This window comes from Galeopterus variegatus, unplaced genomic scaffold (genome assembly GCF_000696425.1).
Source record: "Galeopterus variegatus unplaced genomic scaffold, G_variegatus-3.0.2 Scaffold10554, whole genome shotgun sequence".
Lineage (NCBI taxonomy): Eukaryota > Metazoa > Chordata > Mammalia > Dermoptera > Cynocephalidae > Galeopterus > Galeopterus variegatus.
The window spans coordinates 16,131-30,739 of record NW_007736665.1 but is presented as its reverse complement, the minus strand read 5'-3'; the positions used below and the strand labels follow the sequence as shown (position 1 = coordinate 30,739).

The window sequence follows — 14,609 nt, the reverse complement described above, 5'->3', positions numbered from 1 at the left end:
TTTTGGGAACAAAAAAAAAAAAAAAAAAAAAAAAAAAAAAAAAAAAAAAGAAATATCAGTACGGGCCGGCCTGTGGCTCACTCGGTAGAGTGCGGTGCTGATAACACCAAGGCCACGGGTTCGGATCCCATATAGGGATGGCCGGTTCGCTCACTGGCTGAGCGTGGTGCTGACAACACCAAGTCGAGGGTTAAGATCCCCTTACCGGTCATCTTTTAAAATTTAAAAAAAAAAAAAAAAAGAAATATCAGTACAATTAACAACCACATGACTTTCATCTAGATTTGCCAATTATTATCATTTTGCTGTAGTCACTTCCTCTCTCCTCAGTTTTGGCTGAACTATTTTAAAATAAGCTGCAGACACATGACATGTCACCCTAAGGAACATTCTCCTACATAACCAAAGTACCATTACTACACCCAAGAAATTTAACATTGATATAACATTATTTCATATGTGGTGCATATTCAAATTTCCCCAATTGTTCCAGAAATGTTCTTTGTTGACTCCTCCCCATCGCCAATCCAGAAAGCCACCACAAATTCATGCATTATATTTGGTTGTCCTATTTCTTGAGTCTTCTTCAACCTAATATACCATGTCCTATAACCTCTTTTAAATTTTTTTACTTTTGGTCTTTGATGACATTAACAATTTTTTTTAAGCCAGTCAAATTTAGAAGTGGGGGACATTAACAATTCTGATCCAGTAGTTTTTAAATTTTCCAAGTATATGAAACCTAAAAGTCTGCAAATGATTTATATTTGCTTAGTGTCTTCTAAAATCTTTACAACAGCATCAGTACTCAAATACCTTTACCTTTATCCAGTGAAGCTATTTATCAAATACAGAGACAGGATATGGCTTATGATCATTTTGTTTTTACTCACCGCTGAGTCTGAGCAGGCCATGGGGTCTGGTTTGGCGTGGGCACTGAATTCGTGGGGCTCACTAGCATGGCACTATAGATATTAGAAGCAACCACAAGTATGCACAGAAGTATGGGCCCGATGATTGCTCCCTCCAAGCCTAAGTAGTATGCCCCGCCAGCTACCGCCAAGCCTGTTAGGTAAGGATGGCCGCCTCTGGAATAAAGAGCACACCAGTTAGTTCAGGACCTTTTTAAATTTTTTTTAGCTCATGACTTTTAACAAACATAAACCTTGGAGTAAATCTGAAATACATTTCTAAGACAATGTTCATTCTTTAATACACCACGTTTTTCAGCTTTCTTTAGATTAGCTCAGTGCAGACAACTGAACATTCATTGTAGTAATAATGAGATACAAGAATTTTCTTGCCTATGCACCAGTGTGTGACATTTGCCTCTTTTTATAGGTCTAGCAAATGAAAGAATAAAGTCAGCATTGTTAACAGATATTTTGTACCCATTATAGGTGGTTGCCTACGGTGGGTTAATGTTGGCTTAGGACTGGTTACATAAGTCACCTGTTGGGTGTACCCCCAATCAAGGATAATTAAGTGGGCACAATTTAGCCTGTAATTCAGTTAATTATGCTTTTTATAAGACAACAACAATAGCCTCCCTGTCATTCATAGGTTGGACTTCTGGCAATCTCCTAAAACATAGCTTGTGTTTTTCTTTTTTTGTAAATGCTTATAGCAATTTTAATTTTACAAAGAAATTGAGCAGAACATACAGACAGTTCCCATACCCTCACCCCCCTCAACACACAGTTTTTCCTATTATTGTAAAATACAGTTTCTAACATAGGTGATGATTAAAGTCCTCATGAGAAAAACGTTTGTCACAAAGCCCAAGAGTTTTATGTCAGGGGAGAGTCATAATTGCCCTCCAGCTTATCATAGTATCATTTAAATACCGGGAATGAAATAAGACAGATGACAGCAGCACGGCACATTGACAATGATGAGAGAGACTAAAAGTAAATCATGTTCTGTTTGATTCTAGTTTTCAAACACAGATGAACAAAACAATTTAGTGAGAGGAAAATAACTAAATACCCTGGAAGAATGTTCTATAATATGTTACAGTTTAATAAGTAACATTTGGGGGTGAGCCAGTCTTTAGGAAACCAATATTATATTCATAATTTATCTGTCTTCCTCATTCCAAAAAAGGATTTAGGGCAGTATTCCATGTATAAGCTTTTTCCCTAAACAAAACATTTGAGGAAAATTTCTGTCAAAAATGCTTAAAACTTAAAAAAAAAAATGTTTTAAATAAAAGGAGGTTTTAAATAAAAGCTTTATTAAAAAACCAAACAATTTATGCCAAATATTCCATTTTCTAATGATGCTGGGTAAATAAGACATTTTATTAAGATAAAAAACACATATAAATCTTAAATTCTACATATAAACTGTAATATAAAATTTATAGTCAAGTTTAAAGAAATAAAATCACTTAATGTTATAACATCAAGATCAAAGGTTAGGATCCCTGTACCGGCCAGCTGCCAAATTAAAAAAAAATAATAAAATAAATAAATAAAAGCACTTAAGTATAAATCATACACCTACTCGTACTGTTTAAATTTCAACTGTTAAACACTAGTCAATGACACTCTGATGTTCTCCTTCTAATTTTCTTTCTCAAGTTTTAGGCCAAGTTCTCCTAAGGCTGGCTTATGGAGTTACTTGTTTATTTATACTCTGAAACTTTAGAGTTTTACAGTAGTTCTACATCAGCTATTTTCTACTTTAACTCACTAGACAGAAAATAAGGTGGCACCTAATTTGCCTCTACATAATTTAAATTAACTGAAGGGTACTCTTTCTATAAACTCAGACCTTGTCTATTGTACCTTTAATATACTTAAAGAAAAATTAAGGTATTAACTACTGACAGTTTCAGGAGGACATATTCTGAATCTAAGTAGCAGATTGAAATTAACATTTGGTCACAACCTAGGTTCTAATAAGCCTTGTGAATCTGGATATATGACTAAATGAAAATTAGCTTGATTTGCTTAATGCAAGTTCTAAAAAAGATATCAAAACCTGCAAAAACAGATATTTATGGCTGAATTTTTGATTCTGATTTAAATTTAACCCATATTCATCATAGAACCATATGAGGGTAATTCAAAAAGTTCATGATATCTTTTAATTCTATTTCTCCACAAACTTTTTGAAGCACCCACATACTATTCTACCTTAAGAAAGAGAGCTATACTTGCCAGACATTAACTTGCTGTGATTTGGTTTTACAGGGAAATCCTCAGACACACAATTTAATGTTTTTCCCCAAAAGCAAAGAAGTGCTGAAAATAACCACTAACTCTTTACTGTACTTAAACTATTTTATGTATATTTGGTAATATTTCTTTCCGAGGTTAAATGCCATCAGGAGAAAATTATTCACAATTTTGTTTTAACTCAGGGTCTCATATATATTAAATAATACTTACATAATAACAAAATATCATAGTTTGTTTTTTGGGTTTTTTGGCAGCTGGCCTGTACAGCGATCTGAACCATTGGCCTTGGTGTTATAACACTGGGCTCTAACCAACTGAGCAAACCACCCAGCCCCATACTTTGTAAACAATGTTATTTTAAATTAAAATTTCATTATATCAGTGGGAACATAAAAAGCTACTTCACTGAAAAATCCTACCACCGGTTCTTTCCTCCATCCCTGAGACAAAAAATAAAACAAAACAAAACTTTCCTTCAAAAAAGCAATAGAAATCCCTCAATGATTCACCAGTAACTTCAGAAGTTCTATGGAATACTTACCCTGATATATCAGAATAGATTGCAGTATCTACGAAGTATGTTGGCAAGAGATGAAAAACCAACAGTAAAATGGCCTTGCACCCCAAACCCTGTGTCAGCCACAGGTCTAGAACTGCAGGGACTGCTGCCCAGTACGTCCCCAGAAACGGCACTGCTCCAAGGATTGCTGCTAAAGCTGATAAAAGATCAAAAGAAGAAAAGCAACTTAATATCATCAGCAAAACGATAACAAAACAGCAGAAGCTAAGCACTAGCTGCTACTTAAAAATTTACATCAAAACAATTTAAACAAATATTTACAAACTCAAATCTTAAGGGAATGACATGCCCTGTTTATTTATTTATTTTTTTGTCTTTTTCGTGACCGGTAAGGGGATCGCAACCCTTGGTGTGGTGTTGCCCACACTGCACTCAGTCAGTGAGCGCACCGGCCAGTCCTATATAGGATCCGAACCCGCGGCGGGAGCGTCGCTGGGCTCCTAGCGCCACACTCTCCCGAGTGCGCCACGGGCTCGGCAACATGCCCTGTTTAACTGAATTTTTTAGTTAAATAAAGATACAATATCTTAAGACTTGATATTGAAAATCTTTCTAAACTGTGTGTCTACTTTATGAATCTGTTAAGTAATAAAACTTTAAGTGTTCTGCAGTTATTATTCTGAGTCAGTGGTTAAAATACACAGTCCTATAAAAATAACTGTAGAGAATTTGTCAAAATTTGTACTCAATCCAAAGCCAAATCAGAAATTAGTTTCTAAACCTCAGATATGAATGTGTGTATATATTTTTTTTTTAATTTTTTTTTTTTTACTTTGCTTCTAATAAAAATGAAATATAATTAAAAACTAACAAAAACCCTGCAAGTTGAAGGACAGTACTTCGAGCTTACCCCCCCGCCCCCTTCCAGAGCACTCTCTCTCCACCTGGCTCCATTCCAGACTACAAGTCAAACAGATGTGTATTCTAGATCTGGTCCTACATTGACCAGGTGTTTGACCTTGGAAAACTTTGGTTTTTCATCAATATGACAAGAACAGCATCTATCCTGCCTGCCTTACAGGGTTATTATGAAATAATAACCTCCATGTGCTCTCAGGCTGTTTGCATGTCAGAGGGTGGGTTAGTGGACACCAAAGTAAGAAAGAACATGAATGAACTTGGGAATATAAAGAAAGGGGGCATAGACTAAAGGGGAAAAATAGGTGGTAGAGGTAATATGGAAGGCAGAGATATTTAGGAAAACGAGCACCCACAGAAATAAAAGAAGAAAGAGTGGAAGTAGAGGAGTAGAGATAATGTAAAAGAAAAAGAACAAGATGGTCACTAAGCCATCTGGTGTTCATAGAATGAGGGTATTATTAGAACAGATCTTAAAAGGTATGGAGAGTTTACGTGCTCTCAGAAGCATTCACTTTGCCCTGAGACAGTATCCCTCATGGGCCAAAGCTACTTGACAACATCACACTATTCCCTACCACTCAGGTAGGGATATTAATTCAAACATTTATTGAGCACCAATTATGTGCTAGGTGTTATGCTAAGACATTCACTCATGTAACAAATACTTAATGCAGTGCTTAACTATGTGCTGGGTAAGGTTCCAGCTACTGACGATACAGTAAGAAACAAACACATTACAAATCATATTTCTGCTCTAATCTGGACTAGATTAGATTTTGAGCCACAAAATTTAGTATTTTAAATTTAAGACATTTCCTAACGTATGTAAAATGGTTTAACTTTCCTTAATTAAAAGACAGTGAAAGTTATGATGTGGCTGTTACCTGATGGTATGAAGACAATATTGATGCCAAATATCGTATGGGTCAACCAGGTGTACAATCCGTAGAAACCAGCCATTTTGAGGGAAGCATCAAACACCCCTCTAGAATGCCCAAAAATGAAAGAAAAAGTAAACACACACAGTATCATGTTGTGATTCTGAAAAAAAAATTGATACCTCTAGGGTTCTGGCCACTTCATTCCAAATCTGGTAACAGCTTCAATTTTTCCACTGATCTGAGAGTGCTCTTTCATTTTATTTCAAAGAAACAAAGACCTTGTTTTAAAATCTTGAAATATGTTTACTAAACTGTTCTTTAAATTTCTCTGTGATGAAAAAAAGAACTGAAATAAAACACTTTAAAATACCCTGTTCACTGAAATAATTCATCGGCTTCTCACTTCTGAAGCAGATATTTCACCGCCAAAATAAATGGAAGGAAAATTAAGTGTGAATAACATGTTTCCGAGGATTTAGTTAAACTCTAAGAAACCTGGGCTGTGGTTTCCCTTCAGAAGGAGCAAGTGAGGGATAGTTTAACTTATACTTCATCAATCTTCTCCTGTTAACAAAATTTCCCCACAATTCTCTAACTATGCAACCAAGCCTACAAAGTAACTTCTCCTACAAATGCTACCAAAACAACACAGGTCATTGGAGGAAAATTTATGGCGGGGGGGGGGGGGGATCTCATTAATTCCAAAGTAAAATCAGAGAGAAAAATAAAAGAGGGATAAAAACAGACACATATATTCATTGCCTAATACAGAAATTTGGTACATGAAAATCTGTATTAATGGGAGCTTCATTTTTGCTTTTGAGTTGGAAAACAAGGTAGCATTGTGTAAGGAGGAGAAATAGACTGTATAGAGAGCACAAAGACCACAAACCTTAAGTAATACCAAGGAATTATAAAATTCTATAACCAGGATTCTGTGGGGGGCAAGGGAAGCCCTTTCCCATATTCACAGAGAAGGAAAAGCTGTAATTTAAAAAGCAGAGACTGTGGCAGCAAAGGTGACACTATACACAAAAGGAAACACCAAACTTTTCTAAAGCATTCCTCAAGGGGTACTGTAAGGGCAAAGTCCAACTCTGGAATCTAGTGATTCAGTCACTTAATAGGGTTTTGAGACATAGATTTGGTGACAGAGTGGCTCCCCAACTGTGAAAACTGCTTTGCCATCCTGACCAACAGCTTTCACTCAAGAATGTCTTAAAGGCGCCATGTGGCCCCCACCAACAAGGACCCAGATTAAAGTGGTATCAAAAAGATCAAAAGGAACAGAGAGATCCCACAGGAAATATAAAGGATCTGAACAGAGGAGACAGAGGAAAATGCGAAAATGACAGAGTGGCACATTCTAAATCTGAGCAGGAAAGAACGCCAGTGGCTCAAAGATGTGGAGAAGGCTGGAATCAAAGAGGAACGGAACAAAAGGGGGTAAGTTTAGTTTGGGCAGTAGTAGGTCAAAAGAACGACAAAAATACCATGCAGGCGGCTAAAATAAAAGACAAGTCTTAATAGAGAACTGGGAACAAGAGATGAGATGCACCAGGATAGATTAACCATAGGAAAGGATAAGATAGCCCAGACAGGTAAGTGCACAGAAGATGGAGCAATAGGCTGTGTTCTCACGAGGGACACAGGAGAAAGCTTCACCAGCCAAAGAGATAATGAAATCATTTCTGTAGTAGCAGGAAAATCACTAGTGCAGTACTCTCAGAGACAAAGGGAAAAGAGAGTTTTTGAGAAGGTGGGAATAATAAAGTCAACTACCACAGAGAAAAAGAAAGGAAGTCAGTGTGGGATTTGTCTACACCTAGGGAGGTCAAGGAGAAAAGATACAGATGCAGTAGTTTCATTTGCCTTGTTATTTAAAATTGATTATGCCAAAAATAAGTTGACACTGAAGGTACAACAGAGTATATCACAAGTAAATCAACCCACTGGGTGGCAAGTGAGCAAAGCTCAATCCAGAAAGGACCACTTGTAGGAAGCAGCACACACTCTCCTTTCTTCTACCTCCAGAAATATTGGTTATTGGTAATATTCTCATTAATGCCACTTGTAAATAATTTTGTGGACCCTAAACGTGCTATTTATTTTTTGCAGGTACTAAATATATTCATGAACACAATGAGGGATGAAAAGACAATATATTTCCCTCTACCTCAATACTCATGATTGGGCCCACAAGCTTTATAAAATAGCAGAAAAAGATCCTCTAACAATTTACTAGGAGAATTTTTTTTAACTCCCTCAAATTCCTAGCAATTTTTTCTTCTCTTTTCATGTCAGCTTTATCGAACTATAATTTACAAATAATAAAACTCACCAATTTTAAGAGTACAATTCAGTAAATTTTGACAAATGCATAAATTACATAACCACTACCACAATCAAGATATAGAACATCTCAATCACCCCAAAAAGTACCCTCATGCCCTTATATAGTCAATCCCCCCCAAACCTTGGACTCTTACAACCACTAGATACGCTTCCTGTCACTATCATTTCGCCTTCTCTATAATGTCATATAAACAGAATCATATATTATATAGCTTTTGAAACATTGTGGTAAAATACACACATCATAATATTTGCCATCCTAATCATTTTCGGTGTACAGTTCATTAGTGTTAAGGACATTACACTGTCATTACATAGCTTTTGGTGTTTGGTTTCTTTCACCAAATACCAAAATATAATGCTTTTGAGCTTCATCCACACTGATAAGGGTTTTTAAGTAGTGTGTTCCTAGTAACTGACTCAGTGCACTAGGTGCTCAATAAAGAGAAGCTATTATTGGTGCTACTGTTGTCATCAGAGTTATTGAGATCACTGTGCTAGACCAATGCCCAGAGGATTTTTGATGATAATGAAGACTCTGGAAGTTTGTACCTCAAGAATCTATGGGCCAGCCTGGTGGCGCACTCGGTAGAGTGCGGCGCTTAGGAGCGTGGCGGCATAGACCAATGCCCAGAGGATTTTTGATGATAATGAAGACTCTGGAAGTTTGTACCTCAAGAATCTATGGGCCAGCCTGGTGGCGCACTCGGTAGAGTGCGGCGCTTAGGAGCATGGCGGCACTCCCACCGAGGGTTCAGATCCCATATAGAGACCGGTCTGCTCACTGGTTGAGCGCGGTGCGGGCACGACACCGAGGGTTGCGATCCCATTGCCGGTCGCAGTACGGGCGCAACACCGAGGGTTGCGATCCCGTTACCAGTCACAAAAAAAGACAAAAAGGAAAAAAAAAAAAGAATCTAGTGTATCTGTATCGAGAAGGTAAGATCAAGAGAAACTAACATTTCTAAGAACCCATGTGGTAGGCTGAATCATGGTCCCACACTAATGTCTACATCCTAATCCCCAGAACCTAAAAATGTTAAAGGCAGAAGGAACCTTGCAGACGTGATTAAATTAAGAATCTTGAGATGGGAAGATTATCCTGGATTATCTAGGTAAACCCAATACAATCACTAAAGTCCTAAAGAATGAAATAAACCCTTCTCTTACACCATAACAAAAATCAATTCAAAATGGATTAAAGACAAACACGAGACCTGCAACTGTAAAACTACTTGGAAATAAAGGAGAAAAGTTCCATGACACTGGTCTGGGAAATAATTTTTTGGATATGTCCTCCAAAACCCCTAACAAGGCCACATCCACCCTTAAAGACCTTCCCTTATTACACAGTCTTAGATGTTTTCCTGCCCCAAACCATATGTAGACCATTACAGGGCACGAGTCTGCTCTATTGGAAGGCAGGCCATCGTATATCCAATCCAGCTATGCCTCACCTAAGCATACATCTCTGTGAAATATAAGTTCCAAGAATCATGCACAATCAGCTTTTTCCTCAAGTTTTTCCCTAATAAACCCTATTGTGTATTTATACTGTATGGCACTAAAGATGTATGTGTCCATGTCTCATTTACACAACTATATATGCATATAAAACTCCTCTGCACCAGGGGCTTGAACTGATTTCAAACGGTTGCTTAGGATTTTAATTCTTCCTAACTAGTTCTTCATCTTCATCCTTTATATACTCTAAGCTGAGACTGTTATACTCCCTCACAAGTTTCCTGATACTTCACTTCAGCTATCAGCCCTCTCTCATTTTTGACCAAGATTGTTCTTGTTACTTTTCTAAACTGAGTAAGAGAAAACTAACAAGGTCACTTGGGATTTGATCGGATGACTGTTAGTGGAATGAGATTTGAAGCTAGGAGTGGGATGGGCAGAGGGAAACCCCATCAAGAAGCTCTGTGCACACAAGGCCCTAGGCTGCAGTCAACTAGGATGCGCATGTCTAAGGAAGAAGAAAAGAAAGAAAAGGATGGGTGAAGAGCCCAAAATCGAATGCTGCCTCCACCACAACATTTTCTCATCGGTTCCACCCTCTTTTCTTTCTAAAGGTCAAATAGGAAGACTATGAGACTAGCATTCCCCCAGGAAACAATACCTATCATCTCCCTTACCAGTATTCTATCCTTACAGCAATACAGCACACCTTCAAGTAAAATACTTATAGAGTGACACAGCACAGACAATTACCCACTGCAAAAAGTATTCCCCAGCTCTCTTGATTGCTCCCTAACTTCTCTTGAGAAGTTACATCTCCCTCCTTTTCCTGGTCCATCTGCCCCAGAGACCCAGATCCACAGTACAATGTACAGAAACCTGGTTGAATTAGATTTCCAGCACAATGGAAATGGTCATGCTGTGCACTCAGACCCAGAGAGCTATTGAGGGGCATGGGAGAAGAGCTGCTTACATGGAAGCCTTCCATCCCCTCTGGAGACAGTCATGAGTTATAGATAAAAGAATATAGCAGTGGCACCACATGTGATCATCTGGAGACTCTGGCAGTAGTAATATTAACTCAGTATTTTTATGTCATTAATACATGGTTTTGTGTCCTTGACAATGCCCAGTGATCATAGATGCTTACTCTAATGCTAACTAAAAAAATAACAAGGGGTAGTTTTAATTATATAGCCTTATATCTCAAAACTAGTTCTATTATAAGCCCACTGAAATGAAATAGCAACTTTTAAAGCATCACAGTAAGAAACTAAACACAAGACAATTTCTAAGGTCATTTTCCTTGGAAACAAAAAAATAAACGTTCAAATTTATTAGACCAATCTTTAACGTGGTATGTTAAAAAAACATATTTATTGTCTTGATTATTATTTAAGAACTCCAGCTAATTTAATTTTCCCAAACATGCATAAAAGATTCTCTCTATTCAGTGTTAAGAGAAAGATCTTTTCAAATAAATGAAAAACATTTTTTCACAGCTTTAAGCTCTTCCTTATACATTTTAATTTACACAAATATTGCCTATACTCCTAAATCCATGAGTTTCTTTCCAATGAATATTTAATTTTCTTAAAATAAAAAATGGAAATACTGATTTACTAAATGATCAACTCCGACTTTTTTTTTTTTTTTAATCCAAATACTTTGGGCCAGCCCGGTGGCGCACTGCTACAGTGCACCGCTTGGGAGCGCAGCGGAGCTCCCGCCGAGGGTTCGGATCCCACATACAGACCAGCCGCTCACTGGCTGAGCGAGGTACACGCGCAACACCGAGGGTTGCGATCCGTTGCCAGTCACGAAAAAAGACAAAAAGGAAAAAAAAAAAAATACTTTTTCTTTTTTTTTTTGTCTTTTTCGTGACCGGTAAGGGGATCACAACCCTCGGCTTGGTGTCGCCCCCACCGCACTCAGCCAGTGAGCGCACCGGCCATCCCTACATAGGATCCGAACCCGCAGCGGGAGCGTTGCTGCGCTCCCAGCGCTGCACTCTCCTGAGTGCGCCACGGGGTCAGCCCTAATCCAAATACTTTTAATTCTCCAAAATTGGGAGGTAGAAGTAGAAAGCATGTTCACTTTCCAAATGAAAATCTCACAGTACACACATTCTCCCATATAACTCATCAGTAGGACTCCCACCCATCAGCACTGAAAAGCTGTAATCCCAGCAAGCAAGAGCCATACCCGTGTGCATGCACTCGTGTGAAAATATCACACACACTAAATTGCATTGAGGCCGTGACAACATGCAACTTAGTAATGTGCAATATCTCCACCAGAGCAAGCAGAATGGGAGCATCAGGGAAGAAGGGTATGATGTACACATTCAGGAGACAACATGCTGCTAAAGGGAGGAAAATGGTTTGGGGATAAAGGATGCATGCCATTAACACAAAAATTCATGAAATGAAAACCAATCATAAATGTATTCAATGTAGGAGAATAATAATTAAGGTTCAAATATTCAATGAGATAAGTGATCACAAAGAAGGGACACACCTCAGAAGGCAAAGCTTCAAGAAAAGACACTGTCACTGTCCGACTGTGCAGTTAACTCTCAATTTCCATTCTACTTCTAACTTATTAATGAATCATATAAAACGAGTTTAATGATTTCCACTTAACTGCAACACTCGTGATGATTCATGACTGATGCTTTTTTAAAATTTGATATCACTGGTAATTTGCAGGCTAAACTGCTCTTAGGACATTACAATATTTTCATAATCATTTGTGTATTTTTCCTCTTAAAATCTTTCTCTATGAAGAAACACATTCCTTCTTGAACATAATCCTTCAAATTGTCAACCCTTCAATTGATAATAGCTCTTAGAAACAGAAATCACTGCTATCTGATTTACATGAGAAAGCTCTTCAAAGAAATCTGCGTAAAACCTGTACATTTTAAGTCTCAAATTTGATCCAGTAAAGAAATAGCCCAAAGGACTCAGACTGCAAAAAGTCATCATGAATTTCAATCTTTAATTTATCTAACTTCATATAGCTTTGGTTAAAAAAATGGTCCAGGCCATAACATTTCTCTAATACATACCATATTTTTAGACTCACAAAAATCTATCACTTTTAAGAAACATGAGGATTACAATTCTGGTACCGAGGGTTTGTTAAATTTTTTCTACATTAAAAATAAGGGCCGGCCTGGTGGCGCACTGGAGAGTGTGCCGCTTGGGAGCGCAGTAGCGCTCCCGCCGAGGGTTCGGATCCCTTGTGGAGACTGGTTCCCGCTCACTGGCTGAGTGCGGTGCGGGCACAACACCGAGGGTTGCGATCCCGTTGCCGGTCAGTAAAAAAGACAAAAAGGAAAAAAATAAAAATAAAAAAAATAAGATAATAAAATGAATCAGTTTTTGTCCCGATATACTTTGGAACCCAGACATAAGCTACTCTTAAAGTGCATAGTACGTGCATTCCCAAGAAGATAAAGCAAACCTAATTTGTAAAAGACGTATTTCCTCAGATGACAGCACTCTTTGTAATCTCCTGAGCTGAAGCCTGAATTTCTAGTCTCACATGCCCAACTGAATGGTCTTAACAGTACCACAAATTTAACTCATAATCTTCTCCCCCAGCCAGCTCCTCCTAGAAGAAGGCATCACAGTATACCAGGATATGTGCTTTCAATCAGCTAGACCCAGGTGTGAATCACAGCTTTACTTACCACTTATGAGCAACCACAACATTGAAGCACTAAGTTTAAAACAAAGGAGATGGCAAATTTGGTATTTAAAAAAAAAAAGGTGGCCCAGTGACAGACATTTAAAGGACAGTCAGCAAGCAGTTCACTCTAAGAAAGCATAACGAGAAAATTCAAGAATGGGCTGGCTGGTTAGCTCAGCTGGTTAGAGCACGGTACTATAACACCAAGGTCAAGGGTTCAGATCCCCATATAGGCTAGTCACCAAAAAATAAAACAAACAAACAAAAAAAAAGCGATTTCAAGAACTGTTATTTGAAAATAGAAAAACTTTTGTAAGAATAAAGAGTCAGTGCTAATAAAGGTTACTTTAGGACAATGAAGCATCATATTTATTGAAGTTCTTTATGGACAAGGTAGATATTTTTCTGGAAAGTTTGGCTTAAGTCACACTGACTACAGGATTCCTGCCAGCCTTTGATATAGCTTTATCCTATTGGGAAGGTAGAATATTTTTCCGTTTTGGTAGAGTATTTGCATAAGATTTTTTGAGTCAGAAAGATATCACTTAGAAAAACAAAAGAGGGCCGAGCCCATGGCGCACTCGGGAGGGTGCGGCACTTGGAAGAGCGGCAGCCACGGGTTCAGATCCTATATAGGGATGATCGGTGTGCTCACAGCGCTCACTGGCTGAGCGCTATGCGGCCGGTCTCAAAAAGGACAAAAAAAAAAAAAAAAGAAAAAGAAAAACAAAAGATAACCTATTGCTGGAATTTTCATCATTTACTCAATAAGGATGAGAACCAATGGTCACACAGGCTTAGGAGGGATGCTAAAGTTAGTATTTCCCTGAAGTCAGCTTCACCCTAAAAGTTGTTACATTAGATAATAAACTCCCCAATCTGGAACCTTTACATGGATGGCCCCACAAGGATACTTGAGGGTACCATAGAGGTACTAAGGGCTTTTTTTTTTTTTTGGTAATCCCACTCGATAACCAATCAAGGAAACAAAATATTGGTGAAGACTTTAACCAGGCCTTACTAATAGAATAAAGGGAGAAAACCTACCAAACTTTCCAGAGACAATATATTTTAAGAGCATGCACCCTATTTGAATGTAACGGAGGGATTTNCTTGGTGATGAACAGAGAAAGGGAATCAAAGAGATGAAGGTGTTTAAGTTTATAAATTACAGTTAGTGTTAAATAAAACTTGTGGGAGGCAATTGATTTGGCTAGTCTCCTGCATTAAGCCTAACAGATCAAACTAATATGGAATTTTACTATAGTATCTGAGCTTTAGTTAACTGCAGGAGGCTCTGTAACCAATTAACCAATTAAACTGCAACCACTTAAGTTGTCTCCACATCACACTTCTGCTTCCTATAAATGTTGTCAGATTATGTTATTGGTTGGAACCTCCTCTCGTTCAGAGGACTGCCTGGTTCATGAATCCTTTTCGTTTTGCTTTTTTTTTTCTTTGCTTAAATAGGCTTAATTAAAATTTAAACTTGTCCATTCAATAGATAACATGTAGGGGATTTACATAAAGATTTTGGACATATTAAAGTTCTTTTGAGACTTCCAGATAAAAATTTCACAA

The 14,609-nt window shown here is 37.8% G+C and overlaps 1 pseudogene; it reads right to left on the bottom strand.

The window, feature by feature from the left end:
• Window positions 1–14,609, bottom strand: part of LOC103610073 — a 39,164-nt pseudogene that overhangs the window by 16,549 nt on the left and 8,006 nt on the right.